General features: G+C 38.0%; 1 long non-coding RNA gene across 1 annotated transcript in view; it reads right to left on the bottom strand.

The window, feature by feature from the left end:
- LOC113618378 (uncharacterized) overlaps positions 1–14,394 on the bottom strand; it is a 135,005-nt gene that overhangs the window by 111,432 nt on the left and 9,179 nt on the right. The window lies entirely within an intron of this gene.

Raw genomic sequence — 14,394 nt, 5'->3', positions numbered from 1 at the left:
AAGTCAGGAGAGAAACATTTTTACCAGTAAGGTTTATACATAAACATAAATGGGAGACGTAAATGGGAGCCTGACTAACCCAACGTTCACCAAAAATTTGGCAAGGTAGAAACCCATTCCTCAAATATTTCTTGCTAAGTTGAGGTTTGATTTTTTGCATTGTTTCTGCATAAATAAAGTAAAAACATTTTTGAGTGAGCCATTACCATCAATCATCTGCCTATAATTAAAATAAATGGCACAGAGTTACATATGTCAGGAGTCAAAATAAACTCTTCCTTCATATGCAGTATGCTAGCTGTATGTTAGGAGACCATCTGCAAATATCCAACCTGAATCTCCTTCTGAGACATAAGATCCTGGAGGCAGTTAATGCAGAGCAAAACAGCAAGGTGTGATTAGCATAGGTGTTCTTCTAAGGAGTCTGAATCCATTTAAGTTTGTTCCAAATGTGGGTTTGCCCTAGGAAAGACCCAGAACGTATTTTTATTTTAAACCAAGTTGGTAAAGTATAGCCCAAGGCCAAATGCACCCCCCTTTCACCTATTTTTATAAATATAGTTTTATTGGAACACAATGACACATTTGTTTATGTATTATCTGTCTGCTTTCAAGCGACAAGGGCAGAGTTGAGTAGTACTGAGAGATGTCTGCAGTGCTGAATGTATTTACTATCTAGTGCTTCATGGAAAAAGTTTGTCTGCTCCTGATCTAAACCATGCCCAGTTCTCCTTTGAATTCTACCACATAAAACCAATCAAACCAACAATGCTTATTAAGATCCTGTATGGGCGAACTGGTATGTTCACCTCCTACTGAGTCATCCCAGGTAGACTCTTCCCTGGGAACAGCCTCTAACAGAGTAGAAATGATGGGACTGGCTGCTTGCATAGCCCAGAGTTTCAGGGTCACGGCCAACACCACAATCTTTCAAGCAGCAGTATGGACCCATGGTCCCTCTCCCATGGCTGTCTTCTCAGTGTTTGGGGCAATATATGACATATGAGGCCCAGATCACACTATAACACAGCTGACACTCTGCCTGGACAAGATAGACTTATAAGAAACAGATGCCCACAAGATTTAAATTTTGGAATTAGCCTTGACAACAACCTATTCTGACTTTCAAGTGTCTTAGGCTTAAAGAGAAACAAAACAAAACAAAACAAAAATCATTAATTTTTTCCCGCTTGGCAGGCATTCTTTGTTTACAGTTATATGAAGGCATTCCTACTTAAATTCTTTTGGTACTGCAGGTTAATATTTTATATACAAAATATATAAACAGCTATTTGTATGTAATATCAAGAGAATATACAAACATATTTAGTCTATCAATACATTTTCCAGAACTGAGAGGGAAAGATGACAAAAAACGCAGGTACTTTGAGATCATAGAGTGATCACTGGGCATATTAGGTCCTACTGCACTGTACGCATCAGCATTTAGAGCTCCAGAATGATTGCTTTTTGAATGATTCCTTCATTACCAGGAAATTGCTTACAACTAAGCAGGATATGCCCAAAGCTTCATGTAATATCTTGGCTTCTCTATAATATTTTGATTGCACATTCATAAGAAGATAAGGGCTCTTGTTCTTTCAGAAAAAAGAAACAGGCATTTTAAACTTGGCAAGTTTTCTGGCAGTAAGTATTCTACAAGGGTTCATGACATTTCCATGAAGCTGTCTATAATACATCACCTATCAACCTCTTTGACACTATCTACACCAAAACATCCCAAAGGCAGTCAGAGGTGAAGGCTCTGGAGTCTAATTAACCTGAAAGTGTCAAGTTTTCAAATTCTCTCCAGCCTGAAGACCCTAGGAAATTTCATATGTTCATTAATTCTACAAATATTTATCAAGTTTAAGACAATGTTAAGGATACAAAAATGGATAAGAACAGGTCCTTGCCTCCAAGCACCTCAAAATCTATTTGTTTCATAAGAGAGGGCTAGTGTGAGCTGTAAGTGGGCTGAAAAATTCCTAACAAAAATTCAGAGCTTTTCTGTAGTGAATCAGATCTAGCCGATTAGAAAATCATTTCTTAGATGAAAAGGATTTTGCTAGATGGAAAGAGATTGTATACTGTCTTGAAATGGCTATAGTTTGTTTTTAAACCCACCTTCTTGCAATACTCAAGTTTTAAAATTTCTCTCAATAAATTTCTTATTGACTTCAAGCAGTTCAGCCTATTTAATGCAAGAATTTAACACTATTTTTTAAAAGAATAGGAAGCTATTAATAGCCTTTGATAATCGTGAAAGATCAAAAATTTTAATAGTAATGTTGTGTCCATTGTGTTATTTATAAAAAAGGGAAAGCAAAAATTCATAGCCTCTAAATGTAATTGGATCCTGGAATAGAAAAAGGCCATTGGTGAAATAACTAGGGAAATCTGAATGAAGTCTATAATTTAGTAGTATTGTACCAATGTTAGTTTCTTAGTTCTGATAAATGTATCATAATTACGTAAAATGTTGACATTAGGGAAAACTGGATGACAGAGTATATGGGAACTCCATTCTATTTTTGCAACTCCTTGGTAAATCTGAAATTATTTTAAAACAAAATGACTAAAGAATAGTACCAAGTTATTGTTCAAAGCTATTTAGTTTTTCTCATATCTTAGTGTAGACATGAGAGAACGCAAACAGGAGCACCCGAAATTGGCCAGATAGATAGGCATTATCAGGACTTTTTTTTAAAGTAAGAACATGGAAGTAGAGGCTTCCAGTGGCTCTTTCAAATGTAAAATGTACCACTCTGCTGTGAGATTTAGAGACAAAACCCTATAATTCTCTTTGAGAGTAGAACTAGAGGGATCTTTCAGTTTATTCCAGTGCTTGTCAGTTTATCCGTCAATACATTCCTTATGGCCAGAGAGTTAATGTGCACTTCCGAGGGTATGAAGGTTTACCAGAGATGACGCACCTACAAACTATCTTCATCATCTCAGGTTTAACTTTAAAAATTCATTCAATACATTATGTTTTATATTACTTATCTATTTAACTGTTCTCTTGAAGTTCTTATAAAATTGATGACCAAACTAAACAAACCAAAGCAAAAACCGAAGCTCTTATATGTTAAAAAAAATTTAGCTGATTGTATCTTGTTGATCTAAGGATATCGTTTGATCTTAGATGTATATAAAATTTGCTGAGGGGTGAGAGTGGGAAGAGGGATGTACTATTAATTTGAGAAGCCTAGAGTTCCTGGCCTAACAGAGTTCATCCAATTTGCTCAAGACCTGTACCACCTGAGTGAAGACCAACAACTCCTTGTGGGTGTGCACGTGGGTCTTGGCATGTGGGATGCCTCACTCTCACTTTTCTAGCCACAGAATCCTTCAGTCAAGGAAGCTTTCATCCCAGATAGTTCGAGAGGAACCTTCCCTTTTTATGTTCCTTGCCCTTTTTGTTTGTCATCTGCCGTCTTTTCCCCACATGGAAAAAGGGAGGACATTTTTCAGTATATCAAATTCAGTCAATTTAGCAATCCAGGGGACTGGCATGCATTTAAAGATGCTTTTCTTTCAGCTTGTTACACTGACAAGACCATTGTTATGGAGTCTGAAACACTGAATGAAAATAGGTGCCCTCCAGAGTCCTACTTGGTTAGTCAGGTCTATAGAGTACAAGGGGAAGCAAATTCAATTGTATGACTTTAGGCAGTAAAGATTAGAGTGCAACTCTGATTTGAGAAAATCAGTCCCTATATTCCATTTATATAATTAAAGGCAGGTCAGTTTGAATTATTTAGATAATCCCCCAATTTATGGATTGGATTGGCTTAATCACTTGACCTGAGATTTATTACTCAGATACCATTTCCGTAATTGCTCAGGAAGTTCAATGTTTGCTTGTTTTTATCTTTAATTTCAGTTGATGACCAAAATTAGTATGGTAAGAACTGTTCTACCTAGTATACTATCAATTAATTAGAACTGCAGTACAATGTACATGGATATAAATTGTAATTAGCCTGATGAACTAAGAATCTTAAATATTAAATTGTATATCCATGTTCTAAAAATTGCAACAGGAAATATAACACCCTATGTTTCTGGTATATGGTTAACTTTTGTAACCAAAAAGTATGTTTTTTCTTTTCTTATTACGGAGAACAAAAAACCCAAAAAAACAAGTCAGGCTGTCTGGAAAAATCAAATCAGCCAACTCTACCCATTCCTGTGTAATTCTAGAAGTGACACCAAATCTGATCCTCAGATCAAACTTACAAGAAACTTTATACAGACACATTCAAGAGGGGCATGTTAACAAAAGTCATGAAAGAGGTATTGGTAATATGGCGCTGCAACATTTTAAAATTATTTATCTCCTATTTTGTCACAAGGCAAGAGTTGTTTCCTCTATTTTTCCACTGATGCCCTTCTGAATTCATTTTTAAACATCTTTTAAAAATTGGAAAATGTATTTGCCAAGTTTATAATTTACTCATTTTCATGGGTTATAAGTTTAAAGCATAACTGTCTTTTCTATATGATATTATTCTAATCCTAGCACATAGTTGAAAGGAAATTGCTAGATTTACCTATCCCCGGTATTCATGGAATATTAATGCGTTGGATTTCTCCTCTGTGTTTCTCCTGAGTTCGTAGGAAAAGCAATGTGAATTTTAATCATATCACATCATATAGAAGGTATGAAAATTTTTCAACACTTTATGCTATTTGGTAGAGTTTATTCTTTTGCCTGGTATAATATCTAAAATTGCATTCTGAAGCATAAACTCAAAACAAAAATCTCTCACTTAGTTTTTAATAGTCACCCCACCAAAGACAGCAGTGAACCTTCTAGAATCTGAAGATGGGAAAAAATATCCCCCAAAGTGAAGCTAAGCCATAAGACATAAAACTTGACTTTGCAGTCCAGATACCCCTTCTCCCCTCTGCCACCCAAATATCCCTAATTGTATATATATAATATATATATAGTTAACATATATATATAACACACATATATATAATGCATATTTATACAGGGTGGAGGGGTGCTCATGGGATTATGGAGTCTAAGAAGTCCCAGGATCTGCATTTGGCAATCTGGAGACCTAGGAGCTCCAATGAACTCAGGAGCACTGAAGGCAGAAGAAGTGGATGTCCCAGCTCAAAGACAGTCAAGCAGAGAGAGTGAATTTTCCCTTATTCTGTTTTTTGTTCTATTCAGGCCTTCAACAGATTGGATGAGGCCCACCAACTCTGGGGAGGGCAATCTGCTTCACTCAGTGAATGTGTTTAAGAAAATATCTGTGCACCCCATGGCCCAGTCAAGTTGACACTTAAAATTAGCCATCATACAAATTAAATCATGGTAGAATGTCAGAGAGCTTATAAGCTACCTAGATATTTAGCCTCAGAAGAGTTCTAATGAAAGACAACTTATGCCTCAAACTGCAGCATCTGTAATTTCTACTGTTTAGCAGACTTAACCTCCTCCCACCCTCTGATTCCTTGGAAAATACTTCCTCCATTCTATATGTGCCTGATGAGATATCAGTTATGCTTTAGTAATGGTCAGTCCCAGTACTCCCCCTGGACACACTGAATAGAAAGAGAAGCATATTTTGCAAGCAGGGCCAAGGAGAGCCCTGCCTGGGATTCATATACAGCTGTAGAGAAGAATGCTGCTTTCTTTCTACTGGTTGTCAAACCAGGATGGTGTGAAGTTGTGGTTTCAAGTGGCCATCTTCTCTGGCCACATGGAGGAAACTGTAACAAAAAGTAAAGAGACCATCATGCAGAGAGAAGAGACAAACAGAAACATGACATGGAGGGGAAGACAGACTGTTAAAGATTTGAAACTCTCGATATAGTTGGTCCTGAAGGCATCATTCCTGGACTTTCTGCTTAAGTGAGCTAATAATTTTTTGTTTTAAGTTCATTTGAATTGTGACCAAGAGAACCCTGGTTAATACAAACTATGGATTCCTCTGCAAAGTGTCATGAAAGATAAAATGCAGAATGTCATTAGAGGCAAACAAACTCAAGGGCACTGTTGAGAGCCCTTATGAATTTAGGTCTCCACCAACCTCTGAGAAATTGGCCAACGTCTGATTTCATAACTATACACTACACAAGGGCTGAAACTTCATGTTTAGTAAGCAAAACTGTTATGATAGTTCTTTTGCTAATTAAAATACTTTTGCTAAAAAAAAGAGGGGTTCCAAAAGGCATAGAATGGCATCTGGGTCCCAGGGATGGGTCACTGTCTCTTGCCTTTTGGCCCCCTTCCCCACATACCCTGCATCACAGCATGGCCTTCCACTATAGCACACTATAGCACACGTTTCTCAATGTCCTAATATAACATCAGTCACACAATACAGTGTCCTGCAGATGGTGGATTGGTTGGATTGTGTTGTCAGAAATTTAATACAACCAGAAAAGACATAGAAATCATTGTATCCTCTGGAGTAGGGGGTGGTGGGGGAGGGAGTCATTCTATTCTGTCATAGTATAAAAACTGAAAAATATTCTCAAGATAGATATTAAAAGTAAAGGAAAATGAGGAGCCTCATTTTATGGAATGACCAACCTCTCATTTCAGATTTTTCCCTCTCTCACCTTTTTCAAGTTTATTCCATGTCTCTGCCTAGAAGGTCCCTGTGTAGCCAGACTAAGGAAGTCAAAGCTTTTCCATCTTCTACCAAATCCTAGTCAGTATAATATATTGACATAAAAAAAGCGACATCATTAAAAGTCAGATTTGGGCCAACATTGTTTTTTTCTTGACTCACATATTTTCTCAGATCCTCTGGATCCACAGAATAACCAAAACACTAATCTCTCAGCCATGTCTTTTGAACGGTACCAGCAAAATGAGGAATAATCATCCCACGCTCTATCCATTCATTACAGCCAAACCCCCTGTACACAGATAGATGCCATGTTGAACAATAGCCTTATCCCAGCAGCTCTTCCATAGCATACAGCTCTGGCATTCACTCCCTCCAGTGAGGTCCCTCAGCAAAACTCATATAGTCTAGCAGACTAGGACTTTGAAGGAATGCTTCTTTAAGTATTTACTACAAGTGATTTTAGGAGAGGTTCCTTCTAAAAACAGGAGGGTTTAGCTCCAAAAGAGCTCGCCTTACTTTCTGTAAACTTCACAATTTTCATGTGGAAATAATCCATACAGATCTAATGTTCTCAGCATTTATTCATCTTTGTGGACTTCCTTCCAACTCCCACACACATTTCCCACATCCTGCTTCTCTTGAAAAGTGTAATATTCTAGGTTTATTCAGAGTGGAGCATAATGGAATAATTGTTTCACAGTTCCCATAAACTCTGCTTTCAAGTGGGTCCTCCAGGCTCTGCCCTTCAACCACGTAGTATGTTGCAGTCTCCTGTGATCCAACTGGACTCAGATTCTTCCTCCCCTCCTCTCACATGGCCGGGTGCCTAGACCCTGACCCCTGCCATTTATGGCTCCTCTTTCTCTTTTCTTAGACTTTCCCATTGTTCGTTATGCTATGTGTCTTGATCATTTGCCAGCTCATCATGTGTGGTTGAACTCTAATCCTCTCCAGAGTTAAACTAATGAACGTGTTCCCTCTTTTACCACAGAAAATCAATTATTTTTGCCTTAACATCAAATGCCTTAAATAGCTACTTCAGAAACCCAAAGGGATAAAGGTAGAAACCTAAGCCAAAAAACCCACCAAAACCACATCTCTCCCCACACAAAAAAACCCCAGAAACACTGTTACAAATAGCAATGCAAGGGTCAAAGGCTGACCCTCTCCTATTGAAACTTATCTTTCTCTCTGTTTTCCCATACATTTGAATCTAATTTGTTTTCCCTCAAAAGGTGGAAGAGCTTTTCACACTTAGTGGAATTTACTTCTAAAGTATTAACGTTAACATTACCAAACATTGTAAGTCCTGCTTCACAGTTTATATACTTGTATATATTGTATTTAATATATGCATATGATTCATAAGTACTTAAGTAGGTCCCAGATAAATAAATACTCATTTATTCAACAAAATATGCTTTGAAAGCTCCTGATGCCAGAGGAAGGGACAGTGACAAAAGGCCAACAATTTGGGATGTTCTGTGGAAAACGGATTCTATGGTGCAAGAGGGGATATGTGTAAGTTAGTTAGAAAGTTGGTATGGTATAGGTGTGGAGTGGCATGGATTAGAGTGGGATTGGTAGTGGTGGTGGAGAACGAGAGGCGAGGGATTTGAGAGAGATTTAGGGTGTAAAATCAATAGTCTATGTTGACGGACTGGATTTTGGGTTTGGGCAGGATATAATTTCCAAAGTGTGATGTGTCAAGGAACGGCTAGGTTTCTGGATGTGTTAACTGGATGGTTAAAGTACTGTTCATGAAATTAGGAAGCAGTGGGAGAGAACACTTAGGGGAAGTAGATTAGGAGTTTGGTTTTAGAGAGGTTGAGTTTGAAATACACCTAAATTCATCCCAAAGGAGATATCAGATAGGTAGTTGGATATACACGTCTGGAAGTCAGACGAGTGGTCTGTGCTGGAAATACAAACTTGGAAGTTGTCAGTGTGTGGCTGTTAACACCATGAAAATAGATATGGCCATCTGGCGTGAAGTTGTAGAACGATAAGAGTCCCTAGGAAAGTGCTTCCAGAAGGAGAAACTATCAAAAGAGACGAAGAAGCTAGGGCCATAGAACTAGAAGGCATTGAGGGAGACTGCAATAAAACAGATGCTGTAAATATAAACTCAATGAAAATATGCTTAATGATACTACAAAGTCACATAAGAGCTTTTTGTACTTATGGACACGGACTTAAAAGCTGTTTCTGTGTGTGTGACATAAGTTTCAGAAAACTGGAAGGGATGGATGAAGAGTGGAGTGGCTGAAGTAAGCACATGCCAGGCAACTTCCAAGGGCTTTACAGGCATAATCGTATTTAATCCTCACAGTAACTCTTACAGATAAGGATACTAACTGTTCAGAGATGTGAGACAAGGTGACCTGCCCAAGCTCACACAGCTCTGTGAGGCAGCAGCTAGAGCTCAACACCCAAGGTTAAAGATATCTGATTGAGTTTTGTTGTTGATAATCTTTTTTTTTAATTAATGATGAAATACTCCTTCTAAAAGTGAAAGTGGAATAAGTTTGCAAGTCACCTTTGAAATATTCAAAACAAAGAAATAAAACATGATAGCCTTTATTTTAAGGTGTTCCTTCTCATTTTATGAATACATGAACATATTTTAAAAACATATTTATAAAAGCATCTGCACCCTGCCCCTTGCTCTCCCTATTTGCACTCTGCAGAGCAATCATTTTGAACACTTTCACCTGTGTGGTTGCTCTTGGTTATGCTGCTGAATTTTTTTTCATATTTCTAAATGATATGCGGTGGATATAGCCCAATTACACATGCCCACTCTCCCTTCTCTTCCTAGCCAATACAATTATATCATGGTCTCAGTTATAGAAAACCATGTTATATATTGGCATAACTTTGTAAATATTGTTCATTAGAGACAGATGTATCATGTTTATATTTTCTCTTGAGTTAATAATTGCTTCATTTTAACTCGCATGCTTTTTAATAAACCTATTCTTAACTTCCCACCCTAAGGTGACATCCTTAGTGTCACCATAAGCCAATCACAAGTTGTTTCAAAATGCTCGTTTGTCAGCTAAGCCCTTCCATTTCCCAGCATTTTCATGCCTAGTTATGTTTTTATCCTCCTCTGTTTACTTTCTGTCTCCCAGCTTTCCCTGGAGGTGTCCTCTTCTCTTAGGCTCTCACTCCATTCTCTATCAAATGGAATCTATTAACAGAGGGTGGAAAGCAATCTGATACCTGTCCCAGGTCACTGACATTTTGAGCATTGGATCCCTCAATTGTGAAATGTAAGGACTTGTTCCCTATAGAAGGCAGGTGAATAAAGGACAGAGGGATCCTATTGGCACCTTGAAACCAGTCTAAGAGGCCATGATGCATCACTGTGGATGTTGGAGTGTTGTCTCATCAGCCTCACAGCACCGGCATGTTGATTTAAGACAATAACCTTCCACAAGGACCCTCCCTCCACAAGACTCGCGCCAGTCATTCTTAGTATAGAAACATTCAAGTGAAGGCTGACTTCAAAACTATCTATAAACTCTATTAATCTTTCATTAAACCAAATCATTCCTTAAAGTGTAACTTACATTATAAGTTGTTTTTCCTAGTTGTTAAAGCATATCATTAAATATTTTATAAGTGATTGCTGTCACTATATCAGAAATATAACAACATCAGGGAATTTTACATTCATTCTTAGGAAAGTAATTATGCAGTAAGTTTTAGAGAAAAGTAAACTGGTATACAGTCACTATTCATTTATTTTTGCAAGGACTAATGCTATTTTAGAGAAATCATGCAACTGTAACTATGTACAACTGAAAACTAGATACTGTTACATATTTCAATTGGATCGTTCAATCTAATTGCCAATCACTGTAATTTGGGTCTAAGCTGGACTTTATAAGGGGCCATATTATTTTGCTCTAAAGACAGTGACAGTCTCTGGTTAAGGACAGCACACAGACCACACTTTGCAGTAAGTGATAAAGCCTCTTTAAGTTGTGACATCTCTGCTGGTCAAATTCCACCGACAGAAGTTCCCTGGCCTACTCACTGGCTAGGTCAGTTACACTCACAGTGAGGTCACAGCACTGGCAGCATCAGAATTTGGTAGGAAAATTCTTGGGCCCCACTTCAGACCTCTTAAGTCAGAAATCCTGTGAGCAGTTCCTACAGCACTCGGGCCTAAAGCAGTAGTTCTCAAACGTTAGTTAGTGTATCAGAATCACCTGGACACCCATTGCTGGGATTGACCCTAATTCAGTAGTTCCCAGGCAGTGCTGATGCTGCTAGTCAGGGGACTACACTTTTCGAACTGATGACCTAGGCAAATGAAACACCATGTGAATGTTACGACGTTACTAAACGGAAGGTGACTCTCTGTATCCCATGATTTTGTTCGAGGGAACTTACCTGATTTCCTTTGGATGTATGCACATGTAGGGAAGAAAAGGGAGAGTCCATCCTTTAACACACACTTATGACACCTACTCTGTGGCAGGCAAGAGAAAGACAAGGACCACATCCTGGAGTTCACACCCCAGCAGGGGAAAACAACAATAAACAAACAAGAAAACAAAACATTCTGTCATGGCTATTTCACATGCTTTAAAGTGCTAAAAAGAATAAGTGCTGTGCTAATAAAGTGCCTAAGAGGGGAACCTGAGTATCTGGGGGAAATCAAAAAGTGATTTTTCAGCTTGCAATCTGAAGGATGATGTATTAGTTTTCTATTGCTGCTGTAACAAATTACACAAACATAGTGCTTTATCTTACATAATGTTTTATCCTACAGTTCGGTAGGATAGAATTTCGACACAGATCTCACTAGATAAAAATCAAAGCATCAGCAGGACCCTATTCTTTCCTGGAGGCTCTAAGAGAGAATCTGTTTCCTCACCCTTTCCAGCCCCTAGAGGCTGCTCTCATCCTTGGCTCATGGTTCCCTCCCTCTGTAGTTAACAGCAGCAACACTATCTCTTCAGGCACCTTTCTTTAAAAGCCACATTATCCTCTGACTCTCCTCTTTCTCCTCTCTTGTCCACTTTTAAGGACCCTTCTGATTACACTGGGCCCACCTGGATAATCCAGGCTCATTAAGGTCAGCTGATTAGCAACTGTAATTCTATCTGCAACTTAATTACACCTTAGCATGTACACACAGGTTCTGGAGGTCAGGATACTGCCATTTTTAATGACTAACAGTCCGCTTACTACAGGTGACATGAATTTAGCAGAGTTAAAAGAAGAGAAAGAACATTCGAAACACATGTTGCTCTAAAAACAACATATGTGGGTGGAGACCCAGGGAATGACAGGAGCATGACATTTAAAAAGGTGAGCGAACTACACTGTGACCTGAGTAAGAAAGTGAAGGAGAATATGGTGAAAGAGAAGGATGGTGTTTAAGAGACAGGGTCTCCAGAAGACATAAATTTGCAAACAAATTAATTAAAATTATAATTTTGGCAGAGGAGATGAATGAAAACAAAAAATAAGCCACCAGAATATGCTGAAATCTTATTAAAGCAAACATACCCCAAAACTTTTATCTATGTAATGAGCAGACATATCCAACTCTCAAGTGACTATTTCACTTCGTAATAATGATTTATCTATTGCTGGGAATGCTTAAAGTTAGACTCAGTTTTCCAAGATTTCTGCCAGAAATATCAACAGAAGAAAGGTCACTGTTCTTGAAAGCTACGTGATAGGTGAAGAAATTAGGAGAAAGAAAAGTTTCCATGTTATCTTTCTTACCCAGGCAAACTAGTTTTTATCTATTTGATATGATAATAATTTTTAAAGGATAATTTATCATTATGAGCAAATGTTACACGGAAATTGCAATGTAGAAATATTTCCTTTCTGGCATCTAAAATGTTCTGAGAGACACCCAGGAAGATCATTGGTACATAAGATAATTAGTCTATTTTGCCCTTGGGAAGACCCTAGAAGGGACTACTGTTCTGAGTCTAAATGCAGTTCTCTGTGCTAGAGCAGGGGCTCTTAGGCAGCCTGAAACTCCTGACATTACCTGCAAAGTTATCCACATAGGTCCACTTTCCCTGTCCATTTTTTTGAGGGAAGGAGATAGTGGCTTTAATCAAAGGATTCTCTGACTTTAAAAAGCATAAGATTTTTAGGGCAGTAAAACTGTGATGGTACAGTGGTAGATACATAACATTAAACATTTGTCCAAACCCACAGAATGTACAACACCAAGAGTGAACTCTAAATGTATGTTACAGACTTTGGGTGATAATGATGTGTTGATGTAGGTTCAAAGAGGTATAAGCATGAAAGCAGGAGCACCATCACAACTGATAACGACTGTTCACATGTTGGTAAACATCTCTCCAGATTCTTCTGTCCCTCTTTCTATCTCCACACACCTTCACACGTGCACATACACACACACACAAGTTAAATGTATATATTTACATATGAATAATTCTTCATAGAAAGGATACTTAAAGTATGTTACGAACATGATTTTATGATACTAGCACAATTTATATATGGTTAATCTCACTGATGTTATTTTCTGTTGGCATTTTTTAATAATGATAAAATGAACATTATGGTGGCTACATCCTTTTACACTCATTTTCTCCTTGGAAAAAGTGTCAGGGTATTATTTCTGCTTCAAAGTATAAAATAACTTAATCAACATCATATTTCAACATCAACAGCATATTTCTCTCATCAATCAGCCTTGGACTGATTGGTAATAATCAGAAGGTAATACCTTCTTTTGAGAATTGCCTTTATTCTCATATTTATTGACATATTTCTCTTTTATTAATTGAATTTTAAAACTCATTTCAGATTATAATAATTTACACATTTTGACAACATGTATTTTCAGTTTATAATTTTAACCTTATGTATTAGCTAGTGTAGACTAAATTATTTAACAACTAGGTCTCTACATTTATAATGGCTCATTCAGTGAAGTGGTTTTGGGATCCAGGTGCTTTGATCTTGTGACTTTACTGTCAGCTCCTGCCTTATCATCATCTACATCCAGCTGAGGTGGGGAGAGAATATGGAGGAGGTACACTGGCATTTTGTAAATCTTGGCCCATAAGTTAGCACACATTACTTTCACTTATATTTCACTGGCTACACTTAGTGGCAGATGGGATGGGGAAATTTAGTCCCTGGCTGGGCTGTTACTTCCCATCTACAACTGTATACTCTAGGAAGGATGAACAAAATTTAGGAAACAGATACAATTTCTGATACAACTTGGACCGTTTTGACAAGCAGAAGTTTTTAAGTTTTATGAAATTAAATCAAACATTCTTTTTCTTTGCAAATTACTTTCTGATTCATTGCATAGGAGCATGGAGACTGAGCAGAAAGTGGTAACCCAGAGCTCGCAACACTCTTCTCGTTGGGCTGGGGAGATAGAAATGAAGTTCAGAGCCTCCAAGACAACCAGGACTTGAAGGATCGAGATCCCAGAAAAAGAGGGGACTGCAGAAAAGGAAGCCCGCTCTTCTATAGATAACCTACCCTCAATGCATTTGCTGACCCCGAACCAGTGCAAGTCTTGTGAGAGGCTTTGAGAAACCATGCGGAAAGCAGCTTCTAAAAGGCTAAGCCTTTAAGCAAAGGACGCAGTGATTGGATGGTTCCAGGAGGACTGAATTTTGAGTTTACCAGGGAGGAATGGCTCAGGCCCAGGAGGAATGAGAGCCTGAAGGAGCTATGCTCCAAAAGTAAGGGCAGATCAAAAATAAAATAGCTTAACCAGATATAACTGCCTACCAGAATGAAATTAAAT

Source organism: Aethalodelphis obliquidens, unplaced genomic scaffold (assembly GCF_003676395.1).
Source record: "Aethalodelphis obliquidens isolate GAN/ISIS:26980383/991018 unplaced genomic scaffold, ASM367639v1 scaffold5, whole genome shotgun sequence".
NCBI lineage: Eukaryota > Metazoa > Chordata > Mammalia > Artiodactyla > Delphinidae > Aethalodelphis > Aethalodelphis obliquidens.
This window is presented reverse-complemented; position numbering and strand designations above follow the sequence as displayed.